At 34.4% G+C, this 14,477-nt stretch overlaps 1 protein-coding gene and 1 pseudogene across 1 annotated transcript in view; one reads left to right on the forward strand and one right to left on the reverse strand.

Moving 5' to 3' along the window:
- The window catches only part of MALRD1 (MAM and LDL receptor class A domain containing 1), a 1,015,998-nt gene that overhangs the window by 48,559 nt on the left and 952,962 nt on the right, over positions 1-14,477 (reverse strand). The gene's annotated exons all lie outside the window — the stretch shown is intronic.
- Positions 8,868-9,964, forward strand: LOC100618188 (6-phosphofructo-2-kinase/fructose-2,6-bisphosphatase 3-like; annotated as a pseudogene).

Below are 14,477 nucleotides of genomic sequence, written 5' to 3' on the forward strand. Positions count from 1 at the left end.
AACTACTGGAGCTTAAGGAGGAAATAAATAGTAAAACTATACTTGTGGGAAACCTGAACTTTCCTATATCAGATCTAGATAAATAAAACCAAAAAATAAATAAGAAAGAGGTAAGAGATGTGAATGAAATCTTTAAAAATAGAGTTAATAGATATGTGGAGAAAAATAAATGGGGACAAAAAAGAATAGATCTTCTATTCAGCAGCACATGGTATATTCACAAAGATTGACCATGTACTAGGGCATAAAACCATGGCAAATAAGTGCAAAAAAGTAGAAATAATAAATGCAACCTTTTAAGATCATAATGCAATAAAAATAATAATTACTAAAAGCACTTGGAGAGGCAAATAAAAATAATTAGAAATTAAATAATATGATTCTCCAAAATCAGTTAAAGAACAAATCAAAGAAACAATTAATAATTTCATTGAAGAGAATGACAATGAGGAGACAGCATATCAAAATATCAAAATCTATGGGATGCAGACAAAGCAGTACTAAGGGAGAAATTCATATCCTTGAGTGCATATATTAACAAATTAGGGAGGGCAGAGGTCAATAAATTGAGCATGCAAGTTAAAAAACTAGAAAGAAAAGAAATTAATAATTCCCAGATAAAAACTAAATTAGTAATCCTAAAAATCAAAGTAGAAATTAATAAAATTGAAAGTGAATGAACTATTGAATTAATAAATAGGACTAGACAATATAAACAAAGAAGGAGTTCTACCAAATTCTTTTTCTGACAAAAATATGGTATTGATTTCAAATCCAGGCAGAGCAAAAGCAGAGAAAGAAAACTATTGACCAATCTCCTGTGAAGATTGGATTTAGCTATCTCCTGCCTGATTGTAACAATGAAGATACTTAGCTCTTCCTTTATTGTAAAGATAAATTTGTAATCTCCTGATTTTAACAATGAAGGTACTTAGTTCTTTCTTTATAGTGAAGCTAGAATTGTAATCTACAATCTATTTTTAGATTTTAATCTACAAAAAGGTTATAACTCAGTATTTAAGTACATCTACACATTTTAAGCACAAAAAGGTGTTAAGTAACTACAAAAGGTGAAGTTACTAAAAAAGGTGTTAAGTAACCCAAAAATATATAATCTAACTAAAGAATGTGAGAACTAAAGAGTGGGCAGTCCTAGAGAAAATCATCTGTTATGATTGTTAGACGTGAAATTTAGGGGAGGTGAAAGAAGAGAAAAAGATTCTTTAAAAAGAGGATGAAAAGCCAGAAGAGGAGATATATTCCATTCGAGTTTCGAGTTGGATGAAGGATCTTTGGCTCAGAGTTGGACTCAGAGGAAAGAATGGAGACAGACACTTGAGGAACAACCAGAAGACAGACACTCAGACTTCTTTTCATTTAGACAGTCATCATTGGTGAGTGAAAGGTGACTTAGTTACTCCACCTTTCTGGAGGCATGAAGACTCCAGGAAAGGCCCATCTTCTTGAGACTCTCTTCCCCTGGCTAGGGCTTAGAAATTTCTGACTGGCTCAGAGGAAGCCAGAGTTTTCTCTCTCTCATTCCTTAATATCATCCCTTTATTGTAAATAAACCACCATAAATTAATTTTACTTTAGTTATTCATTTGGAACTTAGAAATTTAAATCCCTGGTGACCACATATTATATATTCAGAATCCAACCACAAATAAATTTAACACTTCTTAAGGAACATATAGAATATTAGAAAATGTAAAATGAATAATTTTGATCACATTAAATTAAAAATGTTTTTTTAAAAACAAAACCAATGCAACCAAAATTAGAAGGGAAACAACAAAGTGGGGGGAAAATCTTTATAACAAAAACCTCTGACAAAGGTCTAATTATTCAAATTTATAAGGAGCTAAATCAATTACATATAAGGAATGGAGCAAAATGAGGAGAACATTATACCCAGTGAAATTGCTCATTGGATAGAGGAGGATGATGTGAGGAGGGGAGGGAAAGAGCATGATTCATATATCCATGGAAAAATACTGTAAAGTTTTTTTTACATGCATTTCTTATTTCTCACATTCATTTTTTTTAAATGAAAATTAGGAGAAGGAACATTTTGGAATTTTATTTTTATCAAAGGGAAATACTGATAGAAGTTCAGGGTAACTTGTTTAACTAATCAATTCATCAAGTATTAATTATGTTTTATGAAGTTTTGAGAACTCTACCAGGGATATGAAGATAATAATTTTTGACCTCTGGGCTATAATATTTTACTGGGAGTGGAGTGGAAGAAGGATTCCCAGAAAAAAAAAACATTCTGATTTAGTTTCAATAGTCTTTGCATGATGGATTGTGTGAGTATGAAATATAATTCCATTAGGAGGAACAAGAAAGCTAGTTTAACTGAAACCTCATAAGTTCCTGAAAAGAAGGTGATTTGTCATCAGTCCAAAATGAAAGGTTAAAGTCAGAGAATGAAGGATATCAAGTACAAAACAAAGGTGTCTTTTATTTTGTAGAAAAAATTTAGCTTCTGAAGCTCACCATTCTAAGTTCTAAATATGTGTTTAAATTCAGGTTTAAAATCTTGGTCCTCTGACTCAAAACTAAGATTCTGGTTTCTGGATTCTAAGACCTAGAAAGAAGATACCTTCTGATATAACCAACATTTTTAATATGTAATATTATGGTGGAATATGATATAAATATATAATATTAAGGTTAACCTAAAGATAGGTGGAGTTTTAAAAATGATTTTCTACATACCAATTATTGAGGTACACTTGATAGCAAAGTAGTGGGTCTGTTATTGAATCATAACCTATCAATTTTGTAATAGACATTGAAGATAATCTAGTTCACCCGTATCATTTTTTATTGAGGAATCTAAAACTCAGTGATGTGCTCAGGGACACAGAGCCAATTAGTGTGAGAATAAGATTCATCTCTCTTATATTTTTAATATTATATGCAGCATCCAGATTTGGTTTGGTTACACATATGATTTGAGGAAAAACAATAATCAGCTTATTTACACATAATAATTTATTTTTATTTTTCTACTATATTTTGGCGAAATATGGTCATTTATGGAGCATGGCCTCACAGGACAGAAGACATAGGAGATTTTTCCATTCTGTTTTCCTTTATAGTCAGATGAATTCATTCCTCTGTGAGATCATGTATAATTAACAAAATATCACTATGTAATTTTTATAATTTGGCACACATGATCACATGCCTTCTCTCATAATTTAAAGCAAATGCCTCTGGAATAACATGCCTCAACTAGTTTTCAGTGGTTGGAGGGGCAGAGGAAATCCATTATATGTTCAGGTAGGCTACTATTATTGTTCCTCTGTTCCTTCAAAGCCTTCAGTTTTGATGATTTATAAATTGTGCCATTTAAAATAAAAGTTTTAATGCTAAGCCAAGACTAATTAAGTTAAAGACTGATTAATTAAGGCCTGATCAATCCAATGGGCAGAATGAAGTTCAGGAGACATATGCAAGCAGGCCAATGTAGGAACTATTGTATTAAACTTACATAAACTTTAAAAAACAAATGTTTCAGATAGAGTCTTCCTTTGGTTTCTTGTTATGGGCATATAATCATAATTTATATTTGTCAATTTCATCACATACTTAAAAATATTATTTTTTTGTTTTTTTTTCCCTTTTGTAAGCATGATGGAAGGCTTTCAATCAAGTGTCAAACACTTAGTTTAAATTAAGAAAAAACAAATATTAAAAAAGTTCTTCATCACCTTTCACAATCCTTTCTTGCACTTTTGGAGTTAGATGACTAAATGATTTTCTGGAGTCTTTCTAGGAGGTGACAGACTGACTAACTTCCTTCCCAGCACTGACAAAACAAGTCTGAAAGCAAAAGATCAAGACTAACTGTCATTTCAGCAAAGAGCTGAGGCTTTACTAACAGAAGGAAGAATGAAACATTTTGAGGCAATCATTTAATGAGTTTTTTTTTTTAATTTTGCCATGGACCAGTTCATTTTATTTGAAGATGGTAAGTCAGAAGTCATGAAATAATCCCATAAGCTAAAAGGTCTGAAATTCCACATTAAATACAAGCAATTAATTTGCTTGGACTAATTGCTCCTTGACTAATTAGCAGCAGCAAATTTTGCACTGTTTATAAAAGTCATGTAGAGCCCATGTGAAACAGAAAGATAACCATTCCTTCCTATTCATGGAAGAGGACCTGTTTTACTTTTTTTTAACACAAACAGGATGAAGGAGAAAAAAGCATAATAAATCATAATGATATTCTCTTCTAGCAAAGCACACATTCTCATCTATTTTGGATTCTAATAAACTTTCTGCTCTCAGCAGCTTAAAACTGGAGAATCAGTTGCATTATGACTCCTAATGGTTAATGACTGGGACACCTATTTGCAACCCATTAATATTTACAAAGAGAAAAGGATACAAGTGAATGGGTGCGAATTGTAAATTTTCTCCACCCTGATTAGTCTTTAAAATTCTAGCAACCAGGAATGTATACATCCCTACTTAAGGATTAAGTGTTGAGGAGGATGGCCTATGACCAAAGTGTGCTAGCAAGTGACAAATAAGAAACAACTGACAGACTTCCTGGGCTGTCCTAAGTCAAGGTTAAGCTACCATTGGTACATGTGAGACGCAGGAAGTGATGTAAAGAACGGTCTATATATTTCACATTACTTCCTCTCTCCAGCTCTCTCTCTCAGAGACATGGGGCTCTTTCAGTGTTGGGAGCTTGTGGCAGTATCCTTAGAATGCTTGGTGAGTGGTTTAGGCCGATTCTTTTTTTCCCTTTATCTCCTAGGAGGCCCCTCATCTCGGAGGAGGTCTCATGGCTGGAAGCCAATCTAGATTGAGAAGGCCCTTTGGCCTAGCCCTCTGAACTCCTATCTGGATTGCCAGAGAATTACAAATTTCTTTTCTCTCTTTCTTCTTAATTTCTTCCCTCTACTGTAATTAAACCACCATAAAAATCCCAAACTGACTTGAGTATTTTATTGGGATTGAATTAATTCCTGGTGACCACAAGTATAATATATTCAGTAAATAAAACTAACTTTACCCCTTACAGTCACCAAATCTTTTTTTTGCCGGTGTTCATGATTCATGGAGATGTATTTGAATGAGAACCAAATTTGGAATCAAAACAGTTGAATTTGACTTGTTAGTAATGTAACCAACAAGATGGAGGACTAAATATTTTTTCCCAATCATAAATATATCTCAAACCTCTAAAAAAAGGAATTATGTTCAAGAGAAAACAATTTCTGCTTTATCCATGATCTAGGACACCAAGAGCTCAAACATGGTAACAATTTGATGATATAACAGCAGAGAAATCTATTCACTAGCCACTGATGTGTCTGTTCAGAATCTCTTTAATCAATTCCTACCATGCTCTAGTAACTGGACTGGATAAAATATCCCTCAGGCCTACCACAGAAACTGATTAATCCAGGTTCCCTCTCCAAGTACTATTGATAAACTTTCTCTAGTGATCATAAAATCTGTATTCTTGAATGGATTAAAAGATATCAGATTTGTAAAATTGGAATTCATGTCCTACACTACTGTGAATCTTAAAATTGCTCAAACTATAACTTAAAAGATTTGGTTAAGCTATTCCCCATTTAAACAATGGAGGTACTTGATCAGGAATGTATTGGGAAGTTTAAAATTACTCCACCCTGCTCAGACAGTACCTTAGGGGAAGAAAAAGTTGTAAACTCCTAATGGAACAATGAAAAAGTCCCTAACTCATACTTATAGTAAAGCTAGAACCTTAAGCTAGGTCTATTTTTAGATCTAATAAAAAAGGGAGCCAAGTACATATAAAGGTTAAATTAATCACTAAAAGGTCAAGCAACTTACAAAAGGTAAGCTTAACAAAAGAAGTTTTAGTCTACCCAGATAAGGTGATAAAAAAGAAGTGAACTAAGAATGGTCAGTCCTGGGGAAAACATCTACTCTGATTGATAGCTGTGAAAATTTAGGGGAGGTGACACAAGAGAAAATTTTCATTAAAAGGAAGGAGCTCGAGGTGGAGTGTAGTTAGTTGGAGTTTAGAGTTAGTTGGAGGAGCTGGGTTAGGAGGATTTCAGCAAAGGATTGAAGTTTTGCTTGGGACAAATCTTGTGGTGAGTGATTAAAGACTGACTAGTCTCTCTTAAGGCTCATGCCTAGGCCATTTGGCCTAGGCCCTTCCTACTATATTTCTCTTATTCTCTCTCTCCCTTTCCTTAATTCCTTCATTTGTATTAATTAAAATCTCCATAAAACCCAGCTGACTTGGGTATTTTCATATTGGGGAAATTTTCCCATGGCGACCACTTATTTTTGATTTAAAACAAGACGCTAAAAATTATCTTTACAGTTTTGGCAATTCACAGTCTTGAAACCCACATTTCCATGGTCACACTACAGAAATAATTAGAACAGAAGAAGAAAAATATTTGAAGTTACAATGTAGATCCTCACAAAGAAAGAGAAAAGAATAACTTATTGGGAATGTAAATATAAAGCAGAGAAGGACAATCCTGAAGAAGAGAAATAAAAAAAATAATAACAATAGAAGAATGATCTTCATAGAATCAAATATAATGATCTTGAGGCAGGATATACAGAGACAATCTAAGTATTTATGGGGCTGAGAAAAAAAACAAAAAACAAAAAGATCGGATTAGAACAAGAAAATTGCCCAAAATAATGATCACAGAAAGCAAATTTGTCATTAAAAAAGACCTATACACATCACTTCTAGGAAAAAAAATCTCATAGAAACAAAACAAAATTAAACCACTCTAACCTGCAAACTCTAATATACATAGCTGCTTTGCTATAATTCTATCTAATATTCAATGAATTATTGCACATTTGTCTGCAATAATTAATAAATGTGGTTGAATTCAAGGATAAGGATACAGGATGTTGAAGAAATCATTGAACATATTCATGATACAATTTCATTATCAGAGTTGACATCATGAATTATTTGCAATATGTTCTGTTACCAAATGATTTTGAGGCAGTACCAGAGAGTGAAATGAAAAAGAGAAACCTGGGAACCTGACAGCTTCTGGCAGGGAAAGCTCTTAGGCAAAAATGTTGGGTGGGGACTAGTTTGCTTGCAGTCATCTTGGGGCTTCTCAAAGTCTTTGTAGCATCTATAACCAGATCTACCAAGCTATGAATTCAGGAGTTGAGCCCACTACCTTATATGTGGAACTCTCAAGAATATCACTCATGCATTCTCTGAGAGGGTGCGATGATTTAAACTGAAAGTCAGTTTCAGAGTCTTTGCCTTTGCATTATAAGGCTCATTTTTGTAAAATTTTCTGGGGTGGGGAATATTGTTTTAAAAGATTGTACAATGACTATTCACTTGTAAATATCTTTACCACTCCCCGATTTGTCTTTCAAGGTCTTTTGATTCCAAATTTAATCTAAAAATTTAGTGAGTTTGGGTAGTATCACATAAGACTTTGCAGTGAAGATGCCTAAGGAGCTGACACAGAGCTGGATGCAAAAGATATGGATTGCTATCGATCACCATCCTTTGCTATCTAGATCTCCTATACCAATACTGCAACAGAGATTGATATTGGTTGTACTTCCAGACAGAAGAAAGACTTACATGTCCAAGAAGCTGACATGCTACCTCAATTAAATTGATGTCCCCACAAAAGTCTTTAATGTTGGGGAGTACTGCAGGGCAGCTGTGAAGGATTATAGTTTTAATTTCTTTTGTGTTCACAATGAAGAGGACATGAGAGTTTGGAAGAAATGTGCATTAAGTGAAGTGCCTTGAAAAATGTCCAGTTGTACCTGAAAGAGGAAGGTGGATATATTGCAGTTTTTGATGTTGCCAACACCACAAAAGAGGGAAGATCCATGATCCTTGATTATGCAAAATAAATTATTTTAAAGTGTTTTTTCTCGAGTGTGTGTGTATGTGTAATGACCCTTCTATGGTCACCTCCAACATTATGGAAGTTAAATGCTCCAGGCTGTGAGATTTAAAATGGTTGAAGTCTTAACTTGTAGTGAGTTAAAATGGTGGAAGATATAAATTGTGATAGATATGAGAGGGTGAGTAAATTTGACCGGAGAAATACGTTTCACTACAATGGTTTTTAAATCAAATATAAGGTGGTCGCCAGGGAAATATTCCCAATTATTCAAATACCCAAGTCAATTGGGTTTTATAGAGATTTTAATTAACAATACAATGAGTAATCAAAGAAAGAGAGAGAGAGAGAGTAAGAAAGGAATAAGTATGAAGGGCCTCAAGCCAATATGGCCTAGACCTGAGTCTTAAGAGAGAAATCAGTCAGTTTTTTAACACTCACAACAAGGTCTGACTAAACAAGGATTCTAGTGACACCAGGACAGCTCCATCTCAGGTGACTTCACCAGAGAGCCTTCTAGCAAGACCTCTTTAGAGATTGTCCTCCAAGAGCTTCCCTTCTCCAGAGCCTTGCTCAAGAGATTCTTCCCAAGCGATCCTCATCAAAGATCCTCCAAAAGGATTTCTCTAAAAGGCTCCTCTCAAGATATTCTGATTTTTCTTATATAGGGGTTTTTCTCCCATGTCACCTCCCCTAAGTCCCTATATCTACCAATCACTGTAGACGCTTTCCAAAGGACTGCCCATCTAAATTCCTGCTAAGTCGACCAAATCTCAGTAAGTCTGAACGAGAGAAAACACAGCTGAGTCAATTAATCTCATCAAGAGAAAACTTGCCCAACCCTTTTAGGTGCCTAGCATCCCATTGTATCAATTCTAAAAACAGGCCTGGCTCAAAGAACTCCTTGCCTTATTATAAGCATGGGTCCAAGTACTTTCATTGTTTAGCAAGAAGTTTTTTTCCCCTAAAGCAGTCTTAAGTATGGTTGGAATAGAGGTCCTCCCATTTCTGATCCTGGCAAGTTCTCACATCAAAATGGGGAATGTTTCTCAGTAGGGAATTTGTTCCAATTAAGAATTCCCTGATGGGGAAATTTTTAACATTCTCAAGTCTGAGAGATTTCAAGATTTACAAGGCCCATATACAAAGATGCAGCTCAGCAGAAGCCATGACAGACATCATGAAGAGAATCAGCTACTATCAAGACACCTGCCAACCTTTTGATCTAGAAAATAAAGATAGACATCTGTCACTAATTAAGGTGCTTGAAGTTGGTCAATGATTTGTCTAGGAGTATAGCCAGAGCAGGATGGTCTATTACCTGTTGAACATAGCTCTGGACAATCTACATGTGTTGACATGGGGAGAATGAGTACAACATCCAAGGAAGGATTGATGAAGACTCTGGCCTGTCTGTCCTGGGGAAAAAAGTTCTCCACTGTCTGTGGCAAATTTCTTGAAGAGCAGAATTTTAAAGATCTTAGAATATTGACCATCCAACTTAAAAGGACCATCTCATCCAAACAGTGGAAGTTTTCAGTCTACTTCATGAACAGGGGAAGGCACTCAATGAACTTGATGCTGGAGTGTGTGAAGAGATGATGATGAGATCAAGGTTATAACCTCAGGAATATGTTCTTCATGCTCAGGACAAATAGTATTATAACTATTGTACTGTAGAGTCTTAACAAGACCTAGTTTAGAGCTTAGAACCAATGATCATAGAGTTGGAGAGACAAGAGAATGTGTTGGTGATTTGCCATCAAAGTGTCATGCCTTGCCTTTTAGCATATTTTCTAGATAAGTGAAGATGAAATGCCATATTTGAAATGTCCTTTCCACACAGTATTGAAACTGACACTTGTAGCCTATGGTTACCATATAGAATCTGTTTTTAATGTAGAAACAGTAATCATACCTTGGGAAAAGTCAGAGGAAGCAAAGAATGGGCTTAACCTACTAATGAAGCAATAGTGTTATTCCACTATCCAAACCTGAACCCACCAAAAAGCCTCACCTTTGAGGAGCATCTTACTTCCACTTCTGCTGCCCTGCCCAACTGTCTGCTCTAGGAGGTAACCATACAAAACTTGAATAACCCACAGAACCAATATTAATCCTTCTTGGAATTCTGAAACAAGTGAAACCATTTGCATTCCATCACAATTTCTGAAGCTTAGCTTATGCTCTTCCATTGAATTCCATGAATTTTTCTGAACTTTGTATATTTGTTTGAGGGATATAGCTGTTTGTCTTTTTTTTTTTTTAATTCCCCCTATACTATCCTGAAGGCGGCAAAACTCTTTTTAAGAATTAAGGAAGAGGAGAAATTGATTGAACCACATCTATAGAATGTTTTTATTTGTAATACTTGAAATTTATTTTTAATGTTATTTTCATAGCCAAAAACCTATAATTTAATATATATATATGGCACGGAGAGAGAGAGAGAGAAAGAAAGAGAGGAAGAAAGAAAGAGAGAGAGAAAGAAAGAAAGATAGAAAGAAAGAAAGAAAGAAAGAAAGAAAGAAAGAAAGAAAGAAAGAAAGAAAGAAAGAAAGAAAGAAAGAAAGAAAGAAATGCCAGGCCTAGAGACAGGAAGTCTTACATTCAAATCTGGTCTCAGATACTTCCTAGTTGTGTGACCTGGGGAAAGTCACTTAACTCCCATTGCCTAGCCCTTAAACATTCTTCTGCCTTAAAACCAATACACAGTATTAGAAGGTAAGGGTTAAAACAAAACAAAAAAAAATTCTGCTTGTAAACAGGGTATGCCTTTTGGAAATTTGTATATTTTGAAATTGCTAGATAAATAAAAATCTTAAGTTAAAAATTTTTTTTTGAATTGTTATGGTAGGTCTTTTTTTAATAGCTTTTATTTTGTATAAATTAGGCATTGTGAATTTGATAAAAATTTATTAAAAGCATTGTTCTTAAATATTTTCTTAAATTTTGGTGTTATGTATGGATTCTTGGGAGGGATACAAGTTTACTTTGAAAATGATCCAATTATACAGTTTACTGGTTGTTTTATAGTTTACTTCGAGGCCAGTAATTTTGAAATAGGGATTCCTCAAATGTCAAATATGGAGGCGTAATTCTATCTGCCAGATAATTCTATCATGCTAATATTTGGTAGGTGCTAATTTTCAAAAAATCTTTAGTGATATTTGGCAAAATCTCTTTAATTCCTCTGAATAATTTACATTAATCATTACTATGAGGTAATGACCTCAGTAGTCAACATAATCCTTTCACTTCCACTAACATGATTCAATCACAATCATTTGTTTGCTACTTATTTGTTAATGTATTTATGTATATGTCAAGCATGGAGGTTCATTTGATCCCACATGTGGATCTCAGTCATTTTCTATTGCCTGGCGCTTAACAGTTTTCATAATATTAAAAATCCATTGGTGTGTCACCTATTATTAGCCTTGCCTATTGACTGATGAAATTATGTCTGTTTGTGCCAAAAAAGTATTTCAATATATTTTATGAACTGTTTATCAAGTAAGTGCTCTATGAATATCTATCAATCCTTGTCTTTTTTTTTTTTTTGCAAAGAAATTTTTTTAGGGTAAATAGGTTTCTATTGCCAACTGAGTTTAGGTATGATTCCAACTTTTGGAATGAACTAGTTCCGATAAAAGTAAGGTTCAATCATAGCCATCCCTTCTCCATCTTCTCCACTCTATTTTCCACTTATTTATCTCTTCATGAGAGGTAGTTACTCCTTTCTATTTCTCTTTTTCTCTTCTCTCCATGTATTTCTCTTTCCTATGCCTCCCTTTTGTTTTCATCTAACTTACTCTGCTTCCTTCCTTCTTTATATATATACACACACTCATCAAAAAGTTAAATAAATTACTATCAAGAATATCAAAACCTTATGTCAGAAGAATCATATACTTTGATTAGGTGAATTTTATACCAGGAATACAAAGATGGTTCAATATTTTGAAAACCAACAGTATAATTGATCACATCTGTAATGAAATGAACAGAACCACATGATTACTTCAGTAGATGAAGAAAAAGCATTTGACAAAATACAACCCTTATTTCTTATAAAAAATATTGAAAAACTGTGGAACAAATGGAACCCATCTTAAAGTGATAAATGAAATTTATATAAAAACATCATCAACTGTTATCTCTAATGGGGATAAAATAAAATCCTTACCAACAGGATCAGGTATAGACCTAGGATGTCTATTATTACTACTCTTATTAAATATTGAACCAGAAGTGCTTGCTATAGCAATAAGAGGGAAAAATGAAGGAATTAAAATAGGCAATGAAGAAACAAAATTATCACTTCTTGAAGATAACCTGATGATAAATCTAGAGAACTCTAGAAATTCCATTCAAATTAACTCTAGATAATATAAAAGATTTTTAATTTTGCTTACCAAAACAAACACAGCAACTATATAAAGAAAATTACAAAATATTTCATACAAATAAAGTCAGTTCTAAACAACTGAAAACACATTAATTGCTCATGGATAGGCCAAGCCAATAACGTGAAAATGATAATGCTACCTAATTTTTTTTTTTACCTATTCAAGATCATACCAAAGTATCAAAAAAAATTTCATAGAAGTAGAATTAACAGAAACAAAATTCTAGTGACTGCAGGAAACTCAGCACAGTAGGTTGGGCAGGGGTCCTGGGTCTTTCCTTCTTCCTTTTCCTTAAACCTGCATACCTTTTAAGTTGAGATGAGCAGGAGGGTCCTCCAGCTCTGCCCTGTTGTTAGATTTGGTTTTCTGTACCTTCAAAACACTTTGTTTTTGATTAATGTGGAAAGGTTTTTCACAGAGGACTTGGATTTTGCTGCTTCTAAGTAGCCATCTTGACTCTGCCCCCCTTTTTGTCACCTTTGAAAGGACAATATAGTACCTAAAGTTTTTACTCCATGTTTTACTTAAATGCAAGATATTTTTATAATTTTCCATTGAATTTTCAACCACCAAGCTTGCTGAGGGCCTCATGAACTCTTACACAGACATTATCAATAATGTATTAATTCCTCCAACTCTCTGAGATCTTTCCACTCTGCAACTTATCTTCTACTCAGCTTCCAAAGTGATTTTCCTGATGTATAATTTTGCCTCCCTGCTGAAGAGACTCCAATGTCTCCCTATTACCTCAAAGACCAAATATAAAGTATACTGTTTGATATTCAAGCCTCTTTACAACCTGATCCCTTTTATTTTCCCAGTCTTCTTATATTTGACTCCCTCCTACTCTGCAATTTAACTATAGTAGCCTCTTTGCTTTTCTTTACTCATGATACTTCATCTCCCTCATCTGTACCTTTTCTAAACTTCCCCAAAGACAACTCTGCCTCTCAGATTCCTTGACTTCTCTTCTGATTTTGCTGAAATTCCATCTTATGTACAAGACCTTTCCTGCTACCCCAGATGTTAATACTTTTCTCTGTGAGATTAGTTTTCTATTCACTTTCTATATCTTGAATGTAGCTAGTTATTTACGTTCTGTCTCCCCTTTTAGAATAGGAGCTCCTTCAGGACGGGATATGCTTTAACTTTTCTTTGTATCCCTAGGACTTAGCAGAATGCCTGATTCATTAGCAATTATGGTTGACTAACATTTTGGGCAACAAATATCTGTCAGGATGAGAAAGTATGAATGTGCTGTGATACAGAGGAATAACCTACATTAATGCAATCTTATATTCACAGATACAACTGACATCTGTATTATGCTTCCAGTTTTGCAAAGCACTTGCCTACTTTGTATCATTGAATTCTCACAAGACCCTTAAATATAGCATGAAAGGTTGGATTATTTCTATTTTCTGAATGAAGAAATTGAGGCAGAGGTTGAAAGAATGCAAGGAATTTCCCCCAAAAAAAACATTTTAGTACTTTGGGTAATATATAAGCTCCTACTAAGAGGATTACAGGCAAGGAGAGAACTTTGAGAGGTCATTTCATCACAGTACTGTATGCACTTCAAGTGCCCCAGACAAATGAAAACTTACTGTCTTTTTAAAGGCATTCAGAGAGCTCCCCAGAGCTTATTTCTTTTTTTTTTTTTTAAACCCTTACCTTCTGTCTTGGAGTCAATACTGGGTATTGGCTCCAAGGCAGAAGAGTGGTAAGGGTAGGCAATGGGGGTCAAGTGACTTGCCCAGGGTCACACAGCTGGGACCCAAAGCTTATTTCAAGAGTCAGTTGCAGTAGCAGGAAACTCTTCCTTCTTTCCCACATAGCTTTGTTGACTTTGAGTTTATATCAAGTTCTGTCCTTAGTGGATGATAAATTACAGAATGTGTAAATAAGATATCAATGTGTGGCCTTCATTAACATTTCCATTGGAACCACTAGTTAAGCTGAATAGACTTGCAAATGAAGAAAGCAAATGCTTTAATAAATTAATTTTTAAAATCCTCTCCAGTTGGGGACAATTAAGTGACTCTGTGGATTGAGAACTGTGTCTAGAGACTGGAGGTCCTAGGTTCAAATCTGGCCTCAGACACTTCCTAGCTGTGTGACCCTGGGCAAATCACTTAACCAACATTGCCAGTCCTTAGCACTCTTCTGTTTT

Source organism: Monodelphis domestica, chromosome 5 (genome assembly GCF_027887165.1).
Source record: "Monodelphis domestica isolate mMonDom1 chromosome 5, mMonDom1.pri, whole genome shotgun sequence".
In the NCBI taxonomy this organism is placed as follows: domain Eukaryota; kingdom Metazoa; phylum Chordata; class Mammalia; order Didelphimorphia; family Didelphidae; genus Monodelphis; species Monodelphis domestica.